The sequence below is a fragment of the Halichoeres trimaculatus genome, unplaced genomic scaffold (assembly GCF_033239565.1).
Source record: "Halichoeres trimaculatus isolate MK-OKI-2021-1 unplaced genomic scaffold, fHalTri1.1 fHalTri1_scaffold_1, whole genome shotgun sequence".
Classification (NCBI taxonomy): domain Eukaryota; kingdom Metazoa; phylum Chordata; class Actinopteri; order Labriformes; family Labridae; genus Halichoeres; species Halichoeres trimaculatus.
In genome coordinates this window covers 41,227,113-41,254,723 of record NW_027437179.1, presented here as the reverse complement: position 1 = coordinate 41,254,723, position 27,611 = coordinate 41,227,113, and the positions used below count along the sequence as shown (strand labels likewise).

At 41.0% G+C, this 27,611-nt stretch overlaps 1 protein-coding gene across 2 annotated transcripts in view; it reads left to right on the top strand.

Moving 5' to 3' along the window:
- The first annotated feature begins 17,092 nt into the window (after positions 1-17,092).
- Positions 17,093-27,611, top strand: part of raly (RALY heterogeneous nuclear ribonucleoprotein) — a 194,346-nt gene continuing 183,827 nt past the window's right edge. The window contains exon 1 of one of the 2 annotated variants that reach the window (XM_074678612.1): positions 17,093-17,397. The gene's annotated coding sequence lies outside the window, so the exon portion shown is untranslated. Of the gene's footprint in view, positions 17,485-27,611 lie in introns of both variants that reach the window. The other variant, XM_074678601.1, reaches the window with a different exon arrangement.

Sequence of the window (27,611 nt, the reverse complement as noted above, 5' to 3'; positions counted from 1 at the left end):
TACGTTAAAGAATTCAATTAGAGAGGGAAATTATAGAATTTAGTCGTCTAAACGAACCATTGTTGAGCTCTGAGAGCGGATTGTTACGCTTGCTGTGGACGTACACGCCGGGACGTGAAGAGAATGCAGGAAAGATTCCCAAAGAGCAGCTGCGTGGTTTCTCTTAGACACTTTTCTTTGGTTAAAATCTTCAGTTTGTAGCGGGTTTGATGTGGAGAAAGACGGTGGGGAGCCAGTCTGAGTCACGTCTGACAAATAAACCTACTGTTTTTAATGCAAGCTTTCACACCAGCAACGTTCTTTCGCTGAGTGAAACTGTGGCTTTTTTTTTTTTTTGGACTTTTGCTTGCAAAGAGTACACTGCCGCCCAATCAAAACGCTTGTTGTTGACAAGTCACATACCAAAACATTCAACATCGATTGTAGTTTTTTTGTCTTTTGTCGTAAAGAAACACAAAGACAATGGTACCAAAGACATCATTTGGAGGAGAATAGCTGTGGAGGTTGAATATGACGCCTTCAAACTTTTGGCAATTTCCTGCGTTTTTTTCACATCCCTATCGGTGTGCAAAGGCCTTTAGTCTTAAAGTTTTATCAAGTTTTTCAACCACCCAAACACAACCCAATCCAGTCCAAAAAGGCAACTCAAAAATCTGCTCCAGGGTTAACCACAGACTCCCACAAATAAATCAAAACAGGGAAACAAAACTAAAATCGCAGCGTCTGTGGTCAACAAGACAACTCACAGGGAGCAGCTACTCACGGTACTGTGAGTCAGCAGGATTACTGCCTAGCGAGGTAGCTTTGAGGATAGTTTCCTGATTCCCTGTTCTACGACACGGGATCACTCCTCAGCGAGGCGAGTCTCCATGGCAACATACGCTGAACGGCTAACCTGCTCCGGGGCAGGTTAGGTTCCAGATTGAACTCGCGGACTATAAAAACCCCGCCCACTGACCAATGAGACGAAAAAATGGCTTGTCCGTTCTTAGAGGATCCCGTGGACATCTCTCCGACCCACTCTATTTTTCAGATGACCACCTTTATGAAAGTTACCGGTTTTCCAGGGAGGGGTTGGTAGTACATGACACTTTCTACAGGTAGTTAAAGGGAATGAAGAACTCTCATTGCCTTAACAAGATCGTCAATGCCAACACTTCTGTTCCATGACAATATTTTATCGCCCGTATTAAAATTGCGACAGGAATTCATGTAGGGCTCATGTGGGCTACATATCACACAAAAAATGTAAACACGATGGGAATGAACAAATGAATAAATTCATCTAAGAAATAAATTAGATATGTTGCATGTTACAGTAACAGTGCATGTTGAACAGTGCTATTTCAGGATGATAATGGCACAAAAGATTTTTTTTGCACCACACTTACGCATTTAGACTGTCAGCAATTTTCTGCCAGCACTCCTTCCGTGCTTTAGCAGCAGCGACGGTGTTGCTTATAACGTTAATTACATGTTTCAGCTCGTCATACTTCCTCATGATCACCTCCTGCTCCTCCTGAGTGAAGTATGCGCTCCTTCTCTCTCCGCCTGCTCTGACGCTCCAGACTGCTCCATGTTCGTGATTGGTCAGATGCAGCGGGCTCCGCCTTATATGCGTGCACGCGCTCATTGCCGAGCTGGATCGCCCAGTTCAGCGAGGTAGCTCCAAGGCTATCTCGCTAGACTGAACTTGCTTTGTAGAACAGGGCCCTGGGCTTGCACTCTTGGAAACATGCAATCTGGCAACAAACATGCACCGGATAATTCCTCCACGAGACACGGACTTCTGACACCTAGTGGCATACCAAAGCGTAACAGAACAGGACCAGACACGATGCAAAAACTGACGGCTCCGCCCCAGAACTATAGACCTTCCCCCAGGTTAGTCATTCATTTCCGGTTCACCTTATGGAACTGTGACTGGGGGACTGAGAGAAACCTTAAGGGACTCTTTGACTCATAGGTGGCGTTGTAATTTTCTGTTGGTTGCTACAAGTTTTTATTCATTTTTTACAAGTTTTGTAATCCTTCATTTTTAAAGCAGTGGCATATCTATGGGCGGGCATGGCTGGGCCTTGGCCCGGCCAATCAAGCTGCTTTCTTTTTGTTAATAAATCTGTTGTCTGGATCCCCTGTGTCTAATCCCAAAACTGAAAAAAAAAAAGTGTAATTGTCCAATTCTCAAGTTTCCGAGGGGACCTGAACATAACTCAAGTGATGCCAGCAACATGTCTAAACATTAATGTCAAGGGAGAGAGAAACAAACCAGAGAAGACAGGAGACTTTCATCAACATCTCTTTGATTGTCGCGTCTTCTTTGAAAATTTGCAGAAAAAAAATATTTTTGCTGTAGCTTAATTCTGTAAATGTTTATATACTCTACACTTTTTTTCTGCTTTCAGTTAGCTCTGAATGATCAACATACACCCTGTCGTTACGCTTTAAAAATCTTTGAAATTTGCCTGACCAAATAAAGATGCTACCATGAAAAATGAGTCCTTTGTAAAGACACACAAACCATGTCACCGTCGCTGCTCTTTCACTTCTGTGTGTCCTTCACGCTGGCATGTAAACAATGAACTCACAAACAAACACGCAAACTGTGGAAGAGGTGTTGATAATGTAGCTCCAACACAAAAGACAAAAACAGAAGCAGCGTTGTAGGCGACGGTGGTTGGTGAGGCTGTTAAGTACCGCCAATTTTATTTCTTCTTCTTCCCCGTGCCTCACTAAAGCCTTATATCGGGTAGTATCAGCAACACTGCCCCCGAAGTTTCTGGTGGTACTGCTCTGTTTGCTCTGTATCCGTAAACTTCATGGGAACGTGAAGAAACTAGGGCTGTCATTTTAAGGCGTTAATTAAATGAATTAATTACACCGCAAATTAACGCATTATAGAAATTAACGCAGATTAATCTGGATCCCAAACCCGCGAGGCATTCAAAGACACATTTATTTTTAAATGTCTGGCATTTACAAAACCGTGTGTCCTACTTGGAAAAAGAGGTGTTCTCGTCAGATTTTCAAATTTCCGACGGTCCCTGAATGTATCACACGTGACGTCAGCAACATGCTGGAGGGAGGGAAGCGAGAGTGCCGTCCATGTCGCGTTTGTTCACATGTCCTTTTTGAAAATCTGCAGAAAATCAACCGTTTCCTCAAGATCAATTCTGTAAAAAACAGATAATTCTACACCCTTTATTGCTTTAAACAAGCCCTGAATGATCAATAAATGTCTTATATATAAATCTAAAGAATTCTTTGAAAATTTGCTTCCATCTTCCTGGTGTCATGTTTCAGCTTGGGGCTGCTCTGCACCAATGAGCAACAGTTTGTGTGTTCAGAGCATGTTAAACTGAAAATACTTCACTTTTCTGTGATCCAAGACTTGAAAAAAGTGTTTTGTACATAGTTCCTCACAGTTTTTAGCCTTTAGTCCTGGTTCTCCTGACCTCATAGAAGTATAGAAGTAAAAAAGCGACAGAAGCAAAAAACGTCCTAAAAATCAAATCAGCTTACCTTAGGTGCAGGACTGTGTAGATTTTGTAAAGATAGAACCATAAAACTTTTTTCATTTGTTCCTTATGCCTCAGGGTACCTAAAAATGTGTTGTATATATTCCCACCTTATTATTAAATGTTTTTTTTAGTGTCTTTTAATGTAATTTTAATGTCTTGGAATTCAAATTCTTTATTTTGGGACCTTAAGCAGATATGAGATTAAAATGCGATTAATTAGATTAATTAATTACAAATCCTGTAATTAATTAGATTAATTTTTTTAATCGCATGACAGCATTAGAAGAAACGTCAACAAATTGAACACAGAGCACGAACAGAAGGCTCCATCTGTATCTGTATGTAATGTTTAGTATAAACGAGCTTTTAGCTCCACTGGGACCAACTCTCTTAGAAACTTTCTGACTGGTAAATAAACATCCACCAGATAATTCCTCTATACCAGACTGCTCCTGGTTGATGGATGAATAAAAATGAAATACAATTTAAAAGAAAAAAAAACACCAGAGCCTCTTCTGAGTGAGACAAAGCTTTTATTTACTTCCCAACTTAGAAAATTGAGGGACTGTGAAGACAGGTTTTTGAAGTTTGATTGAAGCGAACTCTTTGTGAATCTGTTTGGTTTCAAGGTGTTTTTTGGTTTTGTGATGACGCTGTGCCGTGTCTGCAGAAGGACGAGAGATCTTGTTCTTGTTCTTGTTCAGGAACATTTTGAACTCTCTGTGTATCTCCAGCTCTCACCTGTGAAGATATTTCATCTGTGTTTAACAGAAAATCAATACAAGGTGAGATTTCTTCTTCTCCCTTTGAATTGTAGAAAATGTCTCCATCCATAAAACTGAGTATTCCTCTTTTTCTGACACATCTTTACTGACATGAAAACAGGTTTAACGTGAGGATGTCTGATCACAAACATGGACAAACAGGTGAGAGATGCTGATATTTTCAAGGCTCTGAATCTTTTCTTTTCTGGCTGGAGTTGTTTATGACTCCATCAGCGTTTGACTCATTCTCTGCTTTCACTAACATTTCAGACACAGCAGCTGTTAATAAGTCATGCTGTGTGCAGGATTCACGCTCTGCAGCCTTTTCAGCTCCGCGACAGCTCCAACGTGTCGGCTACAGACGCTGACAGAGGCTCCGCAGAACACGCATGATTCAGAAATGAACCCCGAGCTCAGAGAAAGGTCGAGCTGGAACGAAAGCCTTCAGGTGTTTTTTTTTTTCTTCTCTCCACAAACAAAAAGAAAAAAAGGATTAATTTAAAGGAGGGGAACAAACTCTGTGAAATGATGTTAAATGAAGCAAACTGGACTCCATCAGTCTCCAGTAAAGAGTTTGTTTGTTGAGACTTGTGTTGTTGTAAAAACCCACCTGTGTGAAAACTTAAAAGATAAATAGGTTGCAAATTTCTCCTGAATCATTGTCTCTATATGTGTTACAGCCATTTTATTCCAACGCCATCAACACAAGCACACCTTATTTTACCATCGATCAGGTGAATCCTTTCTGATTTAAGTGGAAAGTATAAAAACACTGCTTTAGTCATCACTATCATCACACAACAGGAGCAGCTGGATGGAGAAAAACAGTTACAGTGGGACCTGAAATCAAAAATAATGTCTGACCACATCTAAAGAGCTGAAAATCCTAGTGGTATGCAGGGCTCCTAGTGGCATGGAGGGTGCCTAATGCCAGGTAGGGCTCCTGGTGGTTGGCAGGGCTTCTAATGGCATGCACGGTTCCTACAAGTTGTGGGCAGAGCTTCCAGAGGCCAGCTTCAAGTGGCATGCAGCATTCCTAGAAGTTGCAAGCAAGGCTTCTAGTGGCATACAGGGCTTCTAGTGACATGCAGGGTTCCTAGAAGCAGGCAGTGCTTCTAGAAGCCAGTGGGGATCCAAGTGGCAGGCAGTATTCCTCGAAGTTGCATGCAGGGCCCCAATAGCACATGGGGATCTTAGTGGCATGGAGGGCTCCTAGTGCCAGGCAGGACTCCTGGTGGTAGACAGGGCTTCTAGTTGCATGCAGGGTTCCTAGAACTTGCATGCTGGGTCCCTAGAGGCAGGCAGAGCTTTTAGTGGCATGCAGGGCTTCAAGTGGCAGGCAGGGCTCCAAGTGGCAGGGCTTACAGGGATCTTAGTGGCATGGAGGGCTTGAGGTGGCATTGATGGCTCCTCGTGGTATGGAAGGCTCTTAGTGCCAGGCAGGGCTCCTGGTGGTAGGCAGAGTTTCTAGTGGCGTGCAGGGTTCCTAGAGGTAGGCAGGGCTTTTAGTGGCCAGTCAGGCTCCAAGTTGCAGGCAGGGCCCCAATAGCATGCAGGGATCTTGATGACATGCAGAGTTCATAATGACATGAAGACCTTATAGTAGCATTAAGGCCTTTTAGAGGCAGGGCTTCTAGAGGCCAGAGGGGCTCCAAGTGGCAGGTTGCATTCCTTGAAGTTGCAGGCAAGGCTCCTAGAGGCATGCAGGGCTCCTAGAGGCATGTAGGGCTTCTAGAAGCCAGCAGGTCTCCAAGTTGCAAGCAGAGCACCAATAGCATGCAGGAATCTTGGTGACATACAGGGCTCATAATGACATGAAGGCCTTATGGTGGCATTAAGGGATCCCAGGGGCAGGGCTCCTAGAGGCCAGCAGGACTTCTGAAGGCCAGTAGGGCTCCAAATTGTAGGCTGAGTTCCTAGAGTTCCTAGTTTTTTTTTTTTTGTTTTGTTTTTTTTTTCGTTGCTAGGCGCTACCCGAGTAGCTGCCTGTTGCAGCAGCTCTCTCGTCTTTGTCCGTTTCTTGTAATTTTTTTGTCTCTTTTTCGTCATCTTTGTATTTGGAGTGGATCATCACTTTGTATGGTTCATTGTCGGTCACGGACACCAAACTTTTTGTGGCTTCGGCGATATTTTTTACTACTTTTCTCCTGTGTTTGTCTGGAGATCCTACATGTAACCATGGCTGCATTGTTTACATGCAAAATTAGCTGTTAGCAGCCTGTAGCATGTCAATGCTAACTAGTGTAGGGCTTGATGATTTCCCTCGAGCTGAGGAGGAGGAGGTGAGGACGACGTGCTGGTTCTTGGATGTGAGCTGGGAGGTGACGACGTGGACCTGTCCTTCCATCCATCGTTGTTGTGAACGTGGGATCCAGCCCCGGGGGATGGACGAGCTAGCTGTGCTAACCCAGCGGCATCGTGCTGTTCACGAACGTGGCTGACGGAGCTGACATCGGACGCCGGCACCACATTGGAGGAGCTTCGCCTGCTGTGAGCAGACAGGATCCAGGAGACAGAGACTGAACAGACTGCTGGGGAGGCTCAGTCCTGGACCCTGTGGAGGTGGAGACTGGCTGGGCTGGAGAATGGTGGACGAGTGGCGGACGGGATGTCGTCATCTAATTTCTTATGGACTTTTTTTGCACTTTCTATACTCTTTCTTACTTTTGTTTTCTTAAATGCTGCGGTGACTCCTGAATTTCCCCTCGGGGATAAATAAAGTATTTTCTATTCTATTCTATTCTATTCTATTCTATTCTATTCTATTCTATTCTATTCTATTCTATTCTAGAAGTTGCAGGCAAGGCTCCTGGTCGCATACAGCGTTCCTAGTGGTATGCAGGATTCCTAGACGCCAGCAGGGCTCCAAGTTGCAGGCAGGGATCCTGGTGACATGCAGGGTTCATAAAGACACAAAGGCTTTATAGTGGCATTAAGAGCTCTCAGAGGCAGGGCTTCTGGAGGCCAGAGGGGCTCCAAGTTGCAAGTTGCGTTCCTAGAAGTTGCAGGCAAGGCTCCTAGTGGCAAACAGGGCTTCTAGAGGCAGGCAGAGCTTCCAAAGGCCAGCAGGGCTCCAAGAGGAAGTGGCAAGCAGGGTTCCTCCAAAGTGCAGGCAGGACCCCAATAGCATGTAGGGATCTCAGTGACATGCAGGGCTCATAATGACACAGAGGCCTTTTATTGGCATTAAGGGCTCCCAGAGGCAGGGCTTCCAAGGGCCAGCAGGATTCCCAGAGGCCAGCAGGGCTCCTTGTGGCAGGCAGAGCTTCTAGAAGTTGCAGGCAGGGCTCCTAGTGGCATACAGGGTTCCTGTGGTTCCTAATTGCATGCAGGGCTTCTACTGGTTTGCAGGATTCCTAGAGGCATGCAGAATTTCTAGAGGCCAGCAAGGCTTCAAGTGGCAGGCAGAGCTTCTAGAAGTTGCAGGCAAGGCTCCTAGTGGAATGGAGGGTGCCTAGTGCCAGGCAAGGCTCCTGGTGGTAGGCAAGGTTCCTTGAAGATGCATGCATGGCTTCTAGTGGCATACAGGGTTCCTGTGGTTCCTATTTGCATGCAGGGCTCCTATTGGTATGCAGGATTCCTAGAGGCATGCAGGGCTCTAAGTGGCAGGGTTCCTAGAAGTTGCAGGCAGGGCCCCAATAGCATGCATGGATGTAAGTGGCATGTATGGGATCCAATGACATGAAGGGCTTCTCTTCGCAATAAGGGCCCCCCAGAGGAAAGGCTTCTTGAGGCAGGAAAGGCTCCTAGTGGAAGGCAGGGCTCCTGGAAGTGACAGCTAGGGCTCTTGGGACGCGGTCACACTGGCCAATCGTGCCGTGCCTAAGCACGCTTCAGCCGTAAAGCACGTTTGGAATGTCCAGTGTGACCGCAACTGTACCGTGCTCAAGCATGATTCCCTTCCGTGCTTCGGCACGCTTCAAAGAGGTGGGCTTCGGCACGGTTTACTTCATGCACAAGCACAAGCATGCGGACAGCGCGTGTGATCCATTACATGCTCTCTGTGTCTCATTGTGCTAACGCTGATGAGATCACACTTCATGTAAACAGACGCTTCATGATGACGAAGGCAGGCTGTGCGCGTGTCTGATACCCGCTAAAGTCTGGTCCATATAGGGGTCGTGTTATCGCTGGCCGTACTCTCCAGCTGGGGAACTGCAACACGTTTTTGGATGGCCAGCGTGACCGCGTACTTTGTGGCATGCAGGGCTCCTAATGACATGAAGGCCTTCTAGAGGCAGGTGGGGTTCCCTGAAGTGACGGATAGGCTCTTAGTGGCGTGCAGTGATCAAGTCCTACAAAACTAGGAAAAAGTCCCCTAATGATGAGAAGCAAAGAGGAGGCATGCTGAGGTTTGATGAAGACCAGAAGGACTGGACCCTAGAAGACTGGAGGAAGCTCATCTTCTCTGAGAAGTCCAGTTTTTACCTTTCCCCACTACCCGCTTGTCTGATGGACAGACAGAGACCTGGAGAGGTCTACAGAGCAGAGTCTGACACCCACTGAGAAGAAAGGTGCATGAATCAAGCCATGAACGACATCATTCAGGAAGACAAGCTCCTTCTTTCTGTTCTGATCGTGTTCCCTGACTTTAAAGATCTATCCACGCTCTACGACACACAAGGTCATCAAGGTGTGGATGAAGGAGCACCAGATCCAGACCAAACCCAGTCTGCAGACCTGAACTGCAGAAAGAGAAAGAGGGTCATAATCCATCAAAGAAAGCTGAGCTGCTTGAGTTTTTCCTCCAGGAGAAGCAGAAATGAGGATTTATCAGCTCTTCCTGGTGAAAACTTTGGTATAGTGTTTTTTAAAAATGAATATAACCTTGTTTTTATTACGATCATTTTGCAGTGGTCTTATTTTTTGCTGAATTTGAATGTGTGTGTGTTTGTCATGAGGAATCCTCTCACTCCTCTCAGTGACGCCCTCCTGTGAGACGCAGCAGATGGGACAGGTGTTGGTTAAATCCCAGAGAGACGTTGAACGGCGAGCCGAACATTTCACTGTTCACTGTAACAGCTGTGGTGTCACTTCAGTTTGGAGCTTCCTCTGATTTACTCATTAATTAGGAAACATCAATTCTTCGTCTGTTTCTGGTGAGAAAAGCTCAGCACAACCAGAATATCCAAGAGCAAACGGATCTGAGACATGGTCAGAATTTACATGTTACAGTAAACACCCCGTGGTTTATTTCCTCTTCCTGTCTGGGTTTATTCTTCGCAGTAACTCAGCACTTATTATGTTTGAGCTCTTTACTTTCCACACACTCCTCCTCTCACACCGGGAGCAGTTACTCAGCGGATTCGCGGTGGAAACAGCAGATTTAAGGAGACACATAATTACCGTCTCCCCTTAGTTTGCCCCAATTAGTGAGTTTGACTCGGATCGTGAAGCTCAGGAAGGAAATCCTCCGTCTCACTCTTCACCCCTCAAAGCTTCCTTGAATTACGGCTGGGACGACAACTCCTCTGCTTAATGAGCTGAACACGAGTTGTGTAAGCAAGTGGGCTGCGTCAGGTCTCAGTGAGTAATCCGCTGAGGCACCAGGCTGCCCACTTCACATGCTGAAGGTAACAGGTGTAGGAGGAGCTGTAGGGGAGCGTTGGTATGTTACATGTGGAGAATAATGGAGCATGCTTACAGGTCAGAGCAGTGGGCTCAAAGCAGAGTCTTGATTGACTTTTTCTCCATTTGTGCAGCAGGTGTGAGCTGGATGGTGTGATGGGGATCTCTCAGGATTTGGATCAGGTTGTTGTGAATGTTTCAGTGAATTTCAATCAGGTTTCAGACCTCATCACAGCAGAGAAACAGCTCTTAGCTTATACAAGGCCAAATACTGACCGAGGTAAGGTGTCACTCCTGGTCTTATTGGATCTCATTCGTCACTGTGGACCACAGAATACTGCTGAACAGGGTGGAAATCAGGGCACAACTCAGTGGAACAGTCCTCAAGTGGTTTAAGTCCCACTTGGAGAAGTGAATGTGTTTTGTAATCACTGGGAGTTACAAATCAAGAGGCCATGACCTGTGGCCAAGGGTCTTCAACCTGCGCCTCCAGAGCCTAATGCGGCTCTTTGACTCCTTGACTCTTTGGGAAAATGTTAGTTAAATAAAGAATTTTTCTTTTTCTTACAGTGGGTATTGATGTTTAAAGGCACTGGCACTAAATAAAATCATGTGTAATAGTTTGGTTGAACCAAATAAGCAATTCTTCATAAAAAAAAAAAAAAAAAAAAAAAAAAAAAAAAAAGTCTTTCAAATTAGTCTGAGAGTTTTGCAATTTTTTTTTTTTTTTTTTTTTTTTTTTTTTCAAATTTTGGAAATAAATTGATTTTTTTTGTCTTTCTTTTTTTTTCCAAATTTCAAAGGTTTTCATTTTTTTCAAAATTATTTATTTTATTAAAAATTCAGTTTTTTAAAAAATTTTGAAGTTTGTCATCATTATTTTTTTATTTCATTTCATTTTTTTTTTTTTCAGAAAATTTGTCAAATTTTTAAAATTACAATTTTAGGGGGCAAATTAATGACATTTTAGAATTTCAAAATTTCGAAATAACAATTTTTTAATTCATTATTTTTTTATTATAACTTATTAGAATTCCATAAATTTTGCAAACATAACAATGTTTTCATTTTTTAAGAAAAATCTTTTAAACCAAATTTCTATCAAAAAATAAATTAAATAAATTAAAAAAAAAAACATGACATCACTTGTACAATTTTATATATATATATATATATATATATATATATATATATATATATATATATATATATATATATATATATATATATATTAAACTTTTAGTCTAGATAATTATTTACAAAATTTTTACTATGTATATAAGTCAATACACTTTTTGTCTGTTATGTGAAGATAAAGTAGATTTTGTGGCTCCTGAATGACTTTGGCTCTAATAAAAGTAAAGGTTACAGACCCCTGCCCATGGGGTTCCTTAGGGATCAGAACTTGGACCCCTTCTGTTCAGCTTACATAGTTGAGTCCAAAATAATCAACCCTTTAATAACGTTTTGTTCTTTTCAGAAATATCCCAACTGCTTTTAAACAGATCAATGAGTTTTTAAAGGGAGGGTCTGCAGGAGTTTTTGTTACCTGTTCGTAAACACAACATTCAAACTGGGCTCCTCCTCCTTGGCTCAGTGCCAGCAGCAGCACACACCCACAGCCTCTGACTGAAGCTACGTGAACACACTCACTAGCGTTTCAACATGGGAGACACTCGAGAGCTGTGCACCTGACTTGGCATGTTAGCGCAAGCTAATCACAGGTATCTGGCTTATAGCTGGTTAGCAGGAAGCTAAGTCACGCCACTCTTCTTCACCCTTTGGTTGTTTTTCTTCCTCCTTGCTCCGTCCACTGAGGTGCACCGTGGTGTTTAAAGAGACTTGAACACAAGCTTCACTCTGTGTCGATGGTGTAGCGATGTGCTGCTCTGTGATTTGAATTTTACCCAGAACACAAAAAGAGATGTTAAGACATGCAGGCTGAAAGTTTAATCCATCTTTAAATATTTCTTTCTGAAGATGTAAGCTCAATCTTTCTCAGGATGAATCGTGGAAGTTTTCCAGCTCCTGGGCTCAGACAAACCTCACAGGACGTGATGGGAGCTGGTTTATCTGGTGACTTTTTCACCGTCCAGTCCCAAACGGTGGCCTTCATGTCACCCAAGCTGCAACAGAATCAGGCCTCGGTTGTTTTTTCAACAATAAAATGTTTATATCACACGCATTGTGTTTCTGTTACAGTGGTCAGCTGCAGTTTTTAAACTCTGTGTGTTTGTGTGTGTGTGTGTGTGTGTGTGTGTGTGTGTGTGTGTGTGTGTGTGTGTGTGTGTGTGTGTGTGTGTGTGTGTGTGTGTAAATCCTCTTTAACAAGCTGAAATCCATTAACATTCCCTGTGAGACATTTCAAACCTGCACAAACACCACGGTTATATTCATCTATAAATGTCTGAATAAATCATGGAGGTGGAAACACACACACACACACACACACACACACACACACACACACAGGAAGAAAGCCTGAACACATGTCAGCGTGCATTGTGTGTGTGAGGGAGAGATCTTAATTGTGCAGGTGTTAAACTGAGCCTCGCCCGCGCAGAACATGACAGTTTAATTTTCTCTGTTTGACCTTTTCAGAGATAAGCGCAGGTACAATCCTCACACACACACACACACACACACACACACACACACACATGCTCCCTTTTCCAGCCTCCTTCCCATCATCATCCTCACAGTATCTCAACAAAAACCCAGACCATGTTCACCAACAAACACCTGAATATAAAACAGAAACACACCTCCTCACTGAGAAAGCAGCGATAAAAACTGAAACATCAACGTTTGAGAGAAAGAGACGAGTTAGTTCATCTCCCTAAAGCAGTGAATGTACGACACGTGAAGCATGATGGTAACATGTTAATTCGTACTAAACACAGCACTTTCCAACAGTAAACTGCGTCTGACTCCTTGTGCTCATCACAGGAAGAAGCTTTTTGTCGCTTGATAACGTCGTCGCCCGATTTGCATAATGAGCAGTTTGCATGTAATTGTCATGGATGATGTAGGAGAAAGGACTAGCATGCATAAACAGGGGAGAGAAAGAAAGTGTGTAAAACAAAACAAGAAAAAACACAGTTTATGATTGTGCACCAGACACTAGAAGTTCAGACTGAGCATGTGCAGATTTAAATCTTAACCTGGTACCTGATTTTTTGAAGCTTTTAAAAGATATAATTGAAATAAAGATTTTATATTTTTATTACATTTATTTGAACTAAATCTTCATCCCATCTGTAAATAAAGCCTGCCACCGCTCTACTTCACCTCCTACAACATCAACAGCCCACCAACTTTCCATGCACCTGTGGCTAACCTCAAGTTTTACAGCCCTGGGAAGATAACTACATCTACAAAAAGACTAATCTGGAAGAAAATACTGATTTTAATTCTGTCTGGCTGGATTCATTTCACCGATAACGTGCCAGCTCAATACACATGATTGTTATGCAGCTAGAAACTAGCAAACCACAAAAATAATGAGTTAAGCAATATTATCAATATATGTTTTCAAATTCAAGTATTATTTTAAAAATTGTGAAAGTTTTGCAATTTTTTTCTTAAATTTCATTTTTTTTATTTGTTTATCTATTGCAAATTTTGGAAATTCCAAAAAGTGTTTGAAATTTTTGCCTATTTTTTTTTTTTTTTTTTTTTGAATTGAGAAATGTTCTTTTTCTCTTTCTTTTTTTTTTTTTTTTTGCTAATGTATTTTTAAATAATTATAATAAAATTTAGTAGGACAACACAAGTACAATTTCATGGATTCCAAAAGATTCATGCTTAGAGAATTATTTATTAGATTTTCAACTCGGTAATTGTTATTTCAGGATTTCAGTTTTGTTGCAAATTTTGGGGATTTTTTTTTTTTTTCAAAAAGTTTTGAAATATTTTAAAGTGTTTATTTAAAACATTGTTTGTCATTATTGCATTTTTGTTGTTGTTGTTTTGTAATTATAATTTTGAATTTTATTGAAATCTTAAGTTTTTAAAAAAAATAAAATAAATAAAAATAAAAATAAATCCAAACATTTTTTGTATCATTTATTTTTTTCCTTTTTTTTCTCTTTTTTGCTAATTTTTTGCCAATAATTAAAATAAAAAAAATCTAGGACATCACATATATGATTTTTATGAATTCCAAAAGAATCTTCCTTTATGAAGTTATTCACAAAATTTCAACAATCTACCTGCTTCATAGTTTTGTGGTGAACTTTTGGAAATTTCAAAAAGCTTTGAAATTTTTTTAGTGTTCAAAATTTAAAACATTATTTGTCATTATTTGTCATTATTTGTCATTATTGCTATTTAAAAAAAACAATAATAATAATATTGCAGATTTTTGAAATCCTAATTTAGTGTATTTAAAAAAAACAGATTTTTTTTTCATATAATTTTTGATTCATTCATTTTATTTTATTGTATTTCATTGTATTTTATTTTATTTTATTTTATTTTATTTTATTTTTTTACAAACTTTTGCCAATAATTAAGATTTTTTTTTAAATCTAGGACATCACATGTATGACTTTTATTAATTTTAAAAAAAATCTTCATCTATAAAGTAATTTAATAGATTTCAACAACAATCTACCCTCTTCCTATTCTTTATGGTGAAGACAGATTTTGTGTCTTCTGAATGATTTAAAACCTGATAAGCTGGGGGAAAATAGCTCCCCTTGGTTTAATAAACCCCTTAGTTTGGGAATCAGGCCAGAACAGATTACACAACATAAAAGTTTTGGTTTTACATTCACGTTTAAAGAAAACATGTGTTTTTATTCCTCTGCACAGAAAGATGCTTGTTAGCAGAGTCTTTTTGACAGCTCACTTTATATTTGCAGCTATATTTTCTCCCTCTTGCTCATATTAAGTGTTTTTTTCTCTGTGCTGCAGAGAAACAGGGGGAGCAGATCTGAAGAGAGTTTTTGATATTTTTCAGACAAAAGTCTGACGAGAGAGGAGAGGGAGATGTTTGTGAAGCTGCTCTGATTCTGGAGGAGTAAGAGAGAGTTTCGTAATAAAACCGTTTCCTTTGAACCTCCGACTGAAACTGAGCTCCTCTGATGGGCCACAAAGAGCGCAGAGAGCCGGGATGTCATTGTTCAGAAATAAAACGTCTCAGTCTCTAACTCTGATAACCCAAATAAACTCTGAGAGAAAATAAACTCCTCAAAGACAAAGAGAGGAGCCGTTTCACTCGGCTGTCTCTGCCTGAGTCGGCCCTCGCCGATCTGCCAGGCCTCATCATTTACCTCTGAGGGTTCACGAGGACTGCAAAGGGAAGTCTGACAGATGCTTTTCTGCAGACCTCCTCATCATCCAGCCCTAACAGGCTGCCTTCAAAGTGCCACAATCACTGAGAGGAAGAAAGAGACGACGAGTCTCTTTAGCTCAGCCCTGGGCTCCTTCTGAAGAGCATCACTCACACCTTTAAAAAGGTTTTATTGTGTGCTGAGATATTATTTCACCACTGCTCAGATCTCTGCATTCAGACGAAGCAAACAGAGTCGTTCCTCTGCTGTAACACATGTTTTCAGACGTGACAGGATGAGCTGTGTGAGTGAGAACAGGCTCTGAAGATCAGTCACTCAGAGATTTCTGTCTTATTTAAAGTTCAGCCTGGTTTTACAGAAAGTGACAGAGTTTTTAAGACGTTAACGTGCATACTGTTCCTGGTCAAGGTCAGAGCTCATTCAGCTGTTCACAGCTGGCTCCATAAACACATCTCAGGTTGTTTTCACATCCTGGACATGATTTTTTTTAATCCATTATTGTCTTTAAAGCTATGTTGTTGGTTTTAAGACTTTGTAGGGCATTAAAAAAGTTTCTTCTTCTTTTTATGTATTTATTTGTTTATTTATTAAATTATTTAAAAAATAATAATATTCATTTATTTGTATATTTATTATTTGAATTGTCAAGAAAGTAGCATCCATGCTCACTGCAGTGGACTACATGTGCCCAAACATTCAACATAAAACAGTATGAACTTCATTTTTTTTCTGAAAAACTCAAAATTTCCAATCATAAATAAATAAATCAAGTAACTTACTAAATAAATAAATAAATAAATATTTTTTATGCTCTATGAATTGGAAATACTTGACACAGGCTGGTGTGCAGTTCTACCATGTAAACGTTGCGCTTAGTAGAAACAGACTTTAAACAGCTGTCCACTTTGCTGCAGCAGAAAGTTAATTTGGCATCTGATGGAGTTTTCCAGTTCTATTTTTTTTTTTTTTTTTTTTTTTTTTTTGAAGACAGTCCCAAGTGGACATTTGAGGAACTGCAGATTTCATTTCCTTTAAAGTATGATTTTTTTTTTTTTTTTTAATAATAATAATAAAAATAATAATATAATTTGAAAATAAAATATAATTATAAAAACATCCCCATTACTCTTTTTAACTTTTGGTCCTTTTGTACAAAATGGAAAGCTGCTGTATCAGTGGCATATATTTTACATGATTACACCCTGTTTTGCACCACATACTACAATCCAAGACATGTAATATTTTCTTTCATTCTTTTATATATATATATATATATATATATATATATATATATATATATATATATATATATATATATATATATATATATTATTGTTTTATAGCTATGCTGTTAAACCATAAAGGACTGCTCTATTGATTTTTCATTAATTAATTAATTTTCTTTTTGCAACTAAAAGCTTTTCAGCTGAATACAGCCCTAGGTAGACACATGAGCAACTGCGTATTTTATTTCCTCAAAAGTGTGAGAAAAAGTTGTTTAAAAATAGATAAATAAAATAAAATAAAATAAAATAAAATATAATAATAATAATAATAATAATAATAATAATTATTATTATTATTATTATTATTATTATTATTATTATTATTATTATTATTAATAATAAATAAATAAATAAATAAATACATCTCGACTTTTTATCTTTATTTTTTTGTTACATTTTTTTTTAAATTTGGTATTAATTAATTAAAAAAAAAAATTCTTCATGACATTCCACATTGGATGAAAAATGAAGATGTGCACAATAAGAAAATAAAATAAAATAAAGATATAATTAAATAATAATTTTTGGTTGGGTTTCTACTCAACAGCTGAAATAAAAATTAATTAACACGTTAACGCTTGTTTACACTAGTGAAACGTTTAGAAAGTAACTTCACGTCATGTGACCGGATGTAAGCAGCTGATTGGCCAGCGTTTCAGCGTGATAATGGACGGAAGACTGGAAACACCTGTGAGGAAACCTGAAGTTTATCTCCACTGAAACTTTATTTCCTGGTCTTGTAACCCCGCAGAGACTCTTTCTTCTGGACTCTAGGCTGGAGTGTCCCTTTAAGAACCTGTCCTGCTCCTCGCGCTCTGTATCCAGGTGCCTCGTTACGCACGGAGCTCCCTCCCCGCAGCCTCCCCCTGCCTGCCCTCGCAGTGGTTCGCTCCACTCGGCTCCCCGCTCCTCATGATCACCGCCCCTCTGACCGGCGCGCAGACGGAGCTCCAGCCCGGTAACCGAGCACACACTGCGCCTCACCTCACCTCTCTCTGCCTCCTCTTGCTTCAGCCTGTCAGAGTGTTTTTACCTCCTCCTTTTGGTAGGTCATCCCTCTTTTCTTCCCTTTCTTCTTGCTTCTTGCTGCTTTGGTTTACGGCTCTGGTTTTCAGTGTCTTGCTCTGATCGGCTGCTTTGGATTTCTGTGTTGTCCTGCGAGTCTTTACGGGAAGGAAAGCTGCGTCCTCTGCCTTTTCTCTTCTTTATTTTCAGTTGATTTGATTCTTTTTCTTCATCTTTTCTCTCTTGCTGCTCTTCTAAAGCGAACATGTCTTTTCTCTCTCTGATTTTGAGCGATTAACTTTGATTTTCTTTGATTTTCCTCAACCTTCACCTTCAGTTTGCCTTTTTATCTCTCTTGCACTTTATTGTCTTCCTGCCTTGGTTTGAAAAGAGCCTCATGGGATTATCATTGCGCTTTAACTTGTGTGCTGCGCGTGCCCTGCCAGGAGGGATGAGGATGATGATGATGGTGATGATGATGATGCTGGGGATGCTGGGTGCAGGTGTTGCACGCTCATCCTCGGCTCTCCTCCTGCTGCGGCTGCTGCTGGTGTCAGGACTGTGTGCGCTGATCTCAGCCGTGAATCTCGGTCAGTGTGCGGCTCCCGCGGATGTGTGTTTACAGTCAAACATCCACGCACGCGCTCCAGCCTTCAGCCTGAGTCACCGTCTGTCCTCGTGAGGTGGAGCACGAGGAGCTGACAGGTCCGGGTAGCTCCTCTGACTGTTGCTCCTGCACAGCTGAAGCCCGGTGCACGCTGGGAATATCTCGTCGAGCTTCTTCCGTGGGAGGATTTCTGTTGACATGAGGCTGACCAGAGCTGGCAGGATGTGTAATTATTGATTAAGCAGGAGCAGGTTTCAGATGCAGGTGCAGCAGGAAGCCTGTTACTGACTGGATTCTGCAACATTTGGACGAATGAGCTGAACTTAGATGATGTTTCATGCATGTGTGACTCTTTGTTTACATCCACGCTGCAGAGCCGTTGCTGTATCGATAATTTATCAGTTTTCTGACACACTTCAGATTCTCAGGTACAGGTCATGTAGAGAGCCTGCAGGGTCCACCTCAGCAGCTGCAGATCTTTCTCCCCCTGTCAACTCAAAAACCATGTGAGGACTTGATAACTGATCTTGAAATAGTCTCAGTTTTATGTATTTGTCTTTTCATGATTGATGATAATGGTGGAAACTGGAGCTGGACTGTCAGACAGGAAACAGAGGTCAAAGCTGAACAGGTGAGAGATAGAGCACGAGCTAAAGGCTAAAAGGGCTAATCTGTTTGTGCTAATGTTGGCTCCAACCCACAGTCAGCAGTTATTCTGCAGGGGTCTGTTCAAACTTGAGAGTCTATCAATAAAATGAAGAGTGACGATAAGATCAAGGCTTGAACACGGGCTTAAGTCTGAAACATGAGCTAGAGGCTAATCGTAGGCTAACAAATTGGCTACAAGCCATTTTCAGAGCATCTTGAACGATCTTTCAAGACCCAAATAAAATTGTTTTCTCTGACTATGTAAACACCAAAACTACCTCAGAAGAGTGTACTCTCCTCTTTTGTGTCTCTCTTCCTGTTTTTGATCCAAAAAATAGAAAAAAAAAATGAAATTTTTTGATAGTGTTTATCTCAGTCGCTCCATCCTTTGATCTACATCCTCTTTTCTCACAATGGCGCCACTTTTTCTCTCTAACACCTCCTCAGTTGGAGCGTGAGCTGCCTGAACTTGTCTGACTCACAGTGTGTCACATCTTCTCCTCATATCCATGCTGAGCTCTCATCCAAAGAGCACACTGCTCTCACCCACAGTAGTTTACGAGCAGGATTTTGGTCGACAAGCTCCAACAGACCCCGCTTCCCCATGCTGAAAAACATTATTACTTCTATAGATGCAAGCGTTTGTCATTGAATGAGGTTACGTTAGCTCTGATTGGTAGATGACTGGCATAACCAGGATTCACTAACGTTACACATTACAGACACGTCTCAGAGCGCCGGGCTGTCAGTAGAGCTAAATATAGCCAGCTGCTAAACTACTCAACAAACTGACAGTTTGCTTGTTTTCCTGTTAGTCTACGGGTACGTCAGAGCACAAGGCTTCTGGTAGCGCTACATATAGCCAATGTTTGCTTGTTGTCACTTCAAACAAAAGCGTAATATAATTATACTGATACCATGATTTTCATAAAAATTGGATAGCTCATGTGACGATTGCTTTGTCCTGTCTGCGGCAGATCATAGTTTTATGCAGGATGCTGGAGCTGTTCTGCATCAATTTCACAGAAATCAAGTCGAGCAGGACAGGAAGTTGTGCACAGAAATCCAAATGCCCAATGACTTTCAAAATAAAGAGGACCAGAAGATGATGCTGCAGTCACATCAAACAGATCCTCCTCACAGCATCTTTAAACCGTTATTATCAAACCTGGACAAAGTCTCGGTCTCTTCTGCAGATGCTACCAATAGAAGGCTTGTTGATAATGACACACATCCTACACAGGTAGGATGTGTGTCATTAGACCTGGCAGTCCCATCTTGTAGTGACAAACATTCACAGATTAGGGGGTGAGATGGGGGGTTGGGGGTTGGGGGTGAGAGACACAGACACTAAATAAAATCCTGTGTTAACATTTAGTTGAACTAAATCTTCATCCCATCTGTCAATAAAGCCTGCCACCGCTCTACTTCACCTCCTACAACATCAACAGCCCACCAACTTTCCATGCACCTGTGGCTAACCTCAAGTTTTACAGCCCTGGGAAGATAACTACATCTACAAAAAGACTAATCTGGAAGAAAATACAGATTTTAATTCTGTGTGGATGGCAACGTGCCGCCTTCATATACATGCTTGATATGTAGCTAGAAACTAGCAAACAACATAAAATGATCAAATTAAATGATTTAATTACGTTGTACAGCCTTGGTATGATAACAAAACAATAGATTAAGCAATTTATCCATGAATCCAATCAAATTCAAGTATTTTTTTAGAAATGTTGACATTTTTGCAAACTCAGTTTCAAATTTTTACTTAATTTTTTGGATTTTTTTTTTAAATACCAGATGTTTTCTCAAGTTTTCCTTTTTAAATGTTGAAATCTTTGCTTATTTATTAAATTTTATTTATTTATAATTTTTTTTATTTTTGAAATCAATTTTTATTTTATTTTGTAATTTCATTTTTTAATTATTTATTTTGCATTTTTTTTTAAACGAGAGATGTTTTTTTTATTTTTTACACTTTTAATGTTAAATTTTTTACTAACTTAAATTCATTTTTAAATTTTTGGCAAATTTTGAAATCGCAAAAACTTTTTAAAAATGTAATTTCAAAGTTTTTGGACATTCTTAAACATTTTTGGAAATCCTTTCGTATTTTTGAATTTTTCAAATGTTTGATATGTTTTTATTTTTGAAATTTTATTGGAATTTTTGCAAACTTGCGAAATTTATTCCATTTTCTTTATTTTTTTAATTTATTTCTGTGTATTCAAATTATTAAATATAAAACACTAAGACATCAGATGTACGATTTCAGAAAATACAAGAACCTTATCGTTCAGATAAATATTCACCAGATTTTAAATGTATAATTTTATCCACTCTTTAGTCTTTCTTGTGAAGATAAAAACGATTTTGTGGCTCTGATTCAACTTAATTCTAAGTGAGCCGAGGTAGAATGGTTCCTATGAAAGCAAAGGTTGCAGACCCCTGAACAAGACTGTTTCCTCATCTTGTATTGTATTTCATGTATTTAAAATATCCACACATCCTCCAGCCCTGTGTGTGTGTGAGTGTGTTTCATTGTTCGTATGCTCAAACATCAGGTTCAGGTTCTTTACCTGTGAGGGTTTTTGTTACATTTCCAGTTTAAAGCATGTGTACTCAGCTGTTCGGTGACATCACATGTTCATGTTCCTGTACCTGATTTTTCTGGATGGTGCCACATTTTTCTGGAGCCCTGAAACGAGCGAACAGGCTGCGCCGGCGCCGCTGAGAGCAAGAAAAGCAAGAGATGAAAGCTCCTCACCTGACAGCAGAGATAATGTAACACTTGATGGCGGCACAGTGGAGTCTCACAGCTGAGCGGGTTCAATGGAAAGTGTCAAAGTGAGCGCTACAGAGAGGGAGGGAGCGTGTTCACGGCTCCTCCGCCGCTGCTGCTGCTGCTGCTGCATGTGTTCAGGCCATAGAAAAGAGAATAATGGAAACACAGATGAATAAATGATGAGTCAGATATCAGCTCTGAGGAGTTAATAATTCAGTTCCTCTGCTGATAATGAATAGATGCTGCTGCTCTTTGACTCTGTGGAGAAACTTGTCGGTGTTTGTAGCCTGCAGGATGCTGTGTGATGAGGTTCGGCTGTGGGCGCAGAGGGCAAAGAGCGTCTCTTCTTTAACATCAGGGATAAAAGATGCAGAAACTTGACTTTCTGTGGAGTTTTTCTGCTAATTTAAAGCTGCTGTAACACTCTGGTAGTCTCTGAGTTTTATGTTTGCAGTGTTTAAGATAAGAAGTTTAACAAATGGAAGAACATTCCTGTGTTTTGTTTATTCATGCGTTGGCTCTTACACTGAAACCCTGAAAAATCTTTGAAGGATCGACAAATAAAGAGCTTGATGTTTCACCTTTAGCCTTCCTCAAGACTCTTTAAGGGCTTTCCAGTGTAAATAACACACATATAAAGTCCCAAATGCTGGATGTTCAGACTGAGCATGTGCAGATTTTATACCTCTACATGTTCATAATTAGAAGAAATCCTTGAATCTTTTTGTTGAAATAAAAAACGAGGCTTTATATCAAACAATAACTAGTTAAAATTGTAACATGAGTTTACTTCTAAACACAAGCAGCTTCAGATATGACGCTCCACTCCTCCATCCTCATCCAAAGAAGTCGTCTCAAGCTTTCCAGAGGTAGCCTTGAGGACTAAGAGCTGCTTCTTGTCCTGCGTATTGATCCTGATAAGATGTGACACAGCTCATAAACGTGTCTGTGATTTTATAGGAAGAGACAAAACAAATCAGCTGAAGAGAGTTTGGACTAATATGAGTTTTCCAGACTTTTCTGCAAAATGTTCATCCACACACACATTTTCTTTGGAGAAATGATGCAAACTATATTGAGCTTTTGCAGGAATTTATAGTAGGATGCACGATATATCGATATCAATATCAGTATCGGCTGATGTTGGTCATTTTTTTAACATATTGACATCAGTGGATGTGTAAAAATGGGCCAATAAATATCACCCGGCAGCTAAAGCTGTGGGCCATTTTTCAAAGCATATGATGATGTGTTTTATTGCTTATTTTTCATGCGTTTGGCTTCTGTAGAGTATTTTTTGTTTGTTTATTATTTTCATCATTATTATCATTATTTTTACTATATTTTTAGTACCATTACTGTTCTTGTCATTATTTTGTCCGAAATAAACTTTACAACTACTACTATCTATGCTAGGCGCTGCCCAAGTAGCTGCCTGTTGCAGCAGCTCTCTCGTCTTCATCCGTTTCTTGTAATTTCTTCGTCTCTTTTTCGTAATCTTTGTATTTGGAGTGGATCATCACTTAGTATGGTTCATTGTCGGTCACGGACACCAAACTTTTTGTGGCTTCGTTGATATTTTTTACTACTTTTCTCCTGTGTTTGTCTGGAGATCCTACATGTAACCATGGCTGCATTGTTTACATGCAAAATTAGCTGTTAGCAGCCTGTAGCATGTCAATGCTAACTAGTGTAGGGCTTGATGATTTCCCTCGAGCTGAGGAGGAGGAGGTGAGGATGACGTGCTGGTTCTCGGATGTGAGCTGGGAGGTGACGACGTGGACCTGTCCTTCCATCCATCGTTGTTGGGAACGTGGGATCTAGTCCCGGGGGATGGACGAGCTAGCTGTGCTAACCCAGCGGCATCGTGCTGTTCACGGACGTGCCTGACAGAGCTGACATCGGACGCCGGCGCCACATTGGAGGAGCTTCGCCTGCTGTGAGCAGACAGGATCCAGGAGACAGAGACTGAACAGACTGCTGAAGAAGCTCAGTCCTGGACCCTGTGGAGGTGGAGACTGGCTGGGCTGGAGAGTGGTGGACGAGTGGTGGACGGGAAGTCGTCATCTAATTTCTTATGGACTTTTTTTGCACTTTCTATACTCTTTCTTACTTTTGTTTTCTTAAATGCTGCGGTGACTCCAGAATTTCCCCTCGGGGATAAATAAAGTATTTTCTATTCTATTCTATTCTATTCTATCTTCTAAGACCCAAAAAATGTTTCTATGACTAAGAAGAGTGGACTCTCTTCTTTTATGTCTCTCCCCTGTTTTTGATCCAATGGTCGTTTTCTCTGATGATCACCACTTTTTTTCTCCTAAACACATTATTTCCGATTGTTTGGGGTTTTTTTCAATATCGATATCAGTAGATATTGGTGATAGACCATAACAACAATAGCAACACTGGAAATCGGTATCAGCCAAATTTTCGTACTGGTGCTTCCCCAGTTCACAGATATCTAGGGATGCAGGATATAAAAGTGTCAATATCTGTATCGGTCAATGTTGCTCATTTTTTAACTTATCGGTATCGGCTGATATTTGCCCATCAGCTGCCAGCTTTTTCAGAGCATCTTGAACGATCTTTCAGGACCCAAATAAAAGTGTTTTCTATGACTCTCTCCCTTTATGTCTCTCTTCCTGTTTTCGATCCAAAAACAAACAAAATGTATTTTTTTAATAACGTTTATCTCAGACGCTCCATCCTTTGATCCTCTCCATTGTCGACTTTTGTCACGATGGCGCTGCTCTTTCTTTCTGAACTACCTCCACACATCATCTCAGATTTTTTTTTTGTTTTTGTTTTGTTTGTTTTTTTATTTTTTCTCTTACCAATATTGATATCGGTAAATATCCGTTTTTGGCCATAAAAGTAACATAAATATTGGCAATTGGTATCGTCCAAAAATTTCAAATTGGTACATCCCTAATTTAAAGATATCTGGGGATGCATGATATATCGGCCAATTTTTACTCATAAGCTGTCAGCATTTTAAGAGCATCTTGAACAATCTTTCAAGACCCAAAAAATCTTGTTTCCTATGACATTTTTTTTGTTTTGTTTTGTTTTACCAACATCATGTCTCCTCCATTCCCTCCTTTCCTCTTGTCACCTCACCTCTCTCCAAATTCTCATCCATCTCCCAAACAGAGCTGTCAAAAATGGTCTCTTCCATGAAACCATCCACCTGCATCTTAGACCCTATCCCATCGTCCCTCATTAAACAATGCCTCCCTACAATCTCCCCCTTCATCACTACAATTGTCAACGCCTCACTTACCTCCTCCACTGTCCCTCCGTCTCTTAAACTTGCTGCCATCACTCCGATCCTCAAGAAACCTGGTCTGAATCCTGACGATCCCAATAACTTTCGCCCCATATCTAACCTGCCCTTTCTCACAGAGATCCTTGAACGTACCGTTGCTGCACAAATCAAGACCCACCTTACCAACAACACCCTCTACGAACAGTTTCAATCTGGATTCCGCACTCACCACAGCACTGAAACTGCCCTCCTTAAAGTCACAAATGACCTCCTCCTCTCCTCGGACTCTGGCCTTCTCTCCATCCTCATTCTCCTGGACCTCACCGCCGCTTTTGACACGATCAACCATTCCATCCTGCTTTCCCGCCTTAAATCTCTCCTCCACATTTGTACCTCAGTGACCGGAAACAATTCATATTCATCAACAACTGCTCCTCTTCTACTGCCCCCCTATCCCAAGGTGTCCCTCAGGGTTCGGTGCTCGGTCCCCTCCTTTTCATGCTTTACCTCCTTCCCCTTGGTCAGATTATCCAACGTCATGGTCTCCGCTTTCATTGTTATGCCGACGACATTCAACTTTACATATCCACCGAATCAATAACCTCTCTGACCCAGTCCGCCCTCTTCACCTGCCTCTCCGACATCAGCTCCTGGCTACAAAGTAATTTTCTCAAACTCAACCTCTCAAAATCTAATATTCTTTTAATTGGTCCAAAATCCCTTACTTCTACAGCCAATAACTTCCACCTCACCGTTCAAAACTCCACCCTCTTACCTTCTTCCCATTGCTGTAACCTCGGAGTCATCTTCGACAACAACCTCACCTTCTCTCATCACATCAAAGCAATTACAAAAACAGCCTTCCTCCATCTTAAGAACATCGCCTGCCTTCGCCCCTCTCTTTCCTTCTCTGCTGCTGAAACCCTCATCCACGCCTTCATCACATCACGAATCGATCACTGCAATAGCATTCTTTTTGGCACAACCAACAACCACCTCAACAAACTCCAGTATATCCAAAACTCTGCCGCCCGCCTCCTCACCCGTACCCGTTCCCGCGAACACATAACTCCCTTTCTTCAAGATCTCCACTGGCTTCCTGTCTGTTACCGTATCCAGTTTAAAATCCTCCTTCTCACTCACAAAGCACTCCATAACCAGGCCCCTCCTTACCTTACTGACATGCTCCACCCCTACACCCCTTCCTGCACCCTCCGTTCTTCAGTAGCAAACCTCCTCACCGTCCCTAGGACCAAGCACCGAACCTGGTGGGATGAAGCCTTCTCTGTTGCTGCCCCCTCCCTTTGGAGCTCACTCCCACAACACCTCCGTGATACTGCTGACCTCACTGCCTTCAAAACAAAACTCAAAACTCACCTGTTTCGCATAGCTTTTAATTTAACAACCCCCGGTAACTGAACTTGCTTTTACTCTACACCTCTGAATTGTTTTTGTCTCGTCTTCTTTTCTATACATGTCTTTCTTTTTCTGTTGTTTCATTTTTTTTTGTATCTGTTTTTAAACTTGCTTGTTATACTGCTTTTACCTTGTAAAGCGACTTTGAGAACTTGAAAAGCGCTCTATAAATAAAATGTATTATTATTATTATTATTATCATTATCATTTTCGGTTGCTAGGCGCTGCCCAAGTAGCTGCCTGTTGCAGCAGCTCTCTCGTCTTCATCCGTTTCTTGTAATTTCTTCGTCTCTTTTTCGTAATCTTTGTATTTGGAGTGGATCATCACTTTTTATGGTTCATTGTCGGTCACGGACACCAAACTTTTTGTGGCTCCGGTGGTGTTTTTTACTACTTTTCTCCTGTGTTTGTCTGGAGATCCTACATGTAACCATGGCTGCATTGTTTACATGTGAAATTAGCTGTTAGCAGCCTGTAGCATGTCAATGCTAACTAGTGTAGGGCTTGATGATTTCCCTCGAGCTGAGGAGGAGGAGGTGAGGACGACGTGCTGGTTCTCGGATGTGAGCTGGGAAGTGACGACGTGGACCTGTCCTTCCATCCATCGTTGTTGGGAACGTGGGATCTCGCTCCGGGGGATGGACGAGCTAGCTGTGCTTATCCAGCGGCATCGTGCTGTTCACGGACGTGGCTGACGGAGCTGACATCGGACGCCGCGACACATCGGAGGAGCTTCGCCTGCTGTGAGCAGACAGGATCCAGGAGACAGAGACTGAACAGACTGCTGAAGAAGCTCAGTCCTGGACCCTGTGGAGGTGGAGACTGGCTGGGCTGGAGAGTGGTGGACGAGTGGTGGACGGGATGTCGTCATCTAATTTCTTATGGACATTTTTGCACTTTCTATACTCTTTCTTACTTTTGTTTTCTTAAATGCTGCGGTGACTCCTGAATTTCCCCTCTGGGATAAATAAAGTATTTTCTATTCTATTCTATTCTATTCTATCAGTCAATATTGGTTATCGGCCATAACAACAATACTAATATTGGACATCAGTATTGGCCAAAATTTTCATATTGATGCATCCCTGTAGAAATCTTAGTGTTTGGTGTCTTAAGACATTGTAAAAGATGCTCATAAGAGTTTCCCAGAGCTCACACTGATTCCTAAAAGTCAATTTCAGACAAGTTTTTTGTAACAACTTGAGAAAAGCAGCAAATCCTGGCGCTGAAAAGACCAAACTGAGCTGATTTTGTAAACGTTTTCATTCAAAAATCACCTTTAACTCATCAATCAATCAGGGAACTGTTTGTCTTTTGGTTCCTGAATTGTCGCAGCTCGACTGCAGATATTTCAGCCTTCAGCAGACGCTGTAAAGGTTGGAGGAAGTCTCTTCCTCGTCCCTGAGAGGGTGGGTTTGTTCTGCAGTCAGCGCG